A 1,621-nucleotide genomic window follows, 5' to 3' on the forward strand; every position below is an offset into this window, starting at 1 on the left:
ATTGTGAAGAATACAGATGAATGGTCAGATGAAGAGACGCACAGGGGAAGGTATGGTCGGGAAGCAGAGCTTCCCTGTCCTCTCTGGGCATACCACCTCCCCAGCCCCTCCAACTAGTTTAGCCATCTACCCTACATTTACCAAATTTCTCTCTCTCTCTCTCTCTCTCTCTTTTTTTTTTTTTAAATTTGGGGCCGGGGTCTAGTTAAATTGCTGAGACTGGCTTGAACTTCCAATCCTCCTGCCTCAGCCTCCCAAGGTGCGGGGATTATAGGTGTGGGCCACTACACCCAGCCTACCAAATGTCCTTGTTCAAGATTTTTTGTGAAGTTTAGAGCCCGGTACACTCTATAATCCTGGGGAGCCTGAGGCAGAAGGTTTGCAAGTTCCGGCCAGCCTGTGCAACTTTTATTTTTTTATTTAAAAAAATAAAAAGGGCCAAGAGTGTAGCTCAGTGGCAAAGTACCCCTGGGTTCAATCCCCAGTACCAAGGGAAAAAAAACGTTTTATGGAGCTTAACCTTAAGCCCCTCATTCCTGAAGGTTGGAGGGGAGGGCTGAACGTTCAAACTCTTTAATCACTTGGTCTTTCTGGTGATGAGCCCCATCTTTGAGCTTTCTAGAGACCCCAAGTAAGTCATTTGTCACCTGCTCAATGGGTTTTTACACTATTAAAAGAATCAGATAAGGGTACACAGAGGACAGGAGCAAGACTGTATTTTCCTTTCTCCTTCCTTTCCCTTCCCTCCCTTCCTTCCTTCCCTGGGGACTGAACCCAGGGTGTTAAACCACTGATCCATATCTCCAACTCTTTTATATGTATGATTTTTATAAAAATTTTTATACACACACACACACACACACACACACATATATATATATATATATGTATATATATAAAATTTACTTTCAAGTTTTAGGTGGACACAATATCTTTATTTTATATTTATGTGGTGCTGAGGATTGAACCCAGTGCCTCCTGCATGCTAGATGAGCACTCTACCACTGAACCACAACCCAAGCCCCCTTTATTTTATATTTTGAGACAGGGTCTCGTTAGATTGCTTATGTTGCTGACGCTGCCCTCATACTTGCGACCCTCCTCTGGAATCACTGGGATTTTTTTTTTCATTTTATTTATTCATTTTCAATTTTTTTTAAGTTTTCACTGAATCTTTATTTATAAGTGGTGCTGAGAACTGAACCCAGTGTCTTACATATGCTGGGCAAGTGCTCTACCACTGCACTATGACCCCAGCCCCACTGGGATTGTTTTATAGGATGTTATTAAAGTAGACTTTATAGGTTGCTTCAGTGACTACTCTATGCACATTTCTGTCCCGCATCATTTGGAATTTGCTTCTTATCATCTGGAAGAGTTCCTAATATTATTTTCAGAACAGGACAAATGCTTACCCTGTCTCAGTGGCTTTGATTTCAGTGACCTTGTCTTGTCTGGCTCTAGTTCTTGGCATTTCTTCTGAGCACATCATCTCAGGAGGCTGAGCTGAATTCTCAAGCAGGGTTATCTTAACCCCATAGCCTTGAAAACTGGTCCACTTTTAAACTCCTCATTTTCATAAGATAAAGAACTAGTCTGGCTTTCTCACTGCCCCCCCCCC

This window comes from Marmota marmota, unplaced genomic scaffold (genome assembly GCF_001458135.2).
Source record: "Marmota marmota marmota unplaced genomic scaffold, marMar, whole genome shotgun sequence".
In the NCBI taxonomy this organism is placed as follows: Eukaryota; Metazoa; Chordata; class Mammalia; order Rodentia; family Sciuridae; genus Marmota; species Marmota marmota.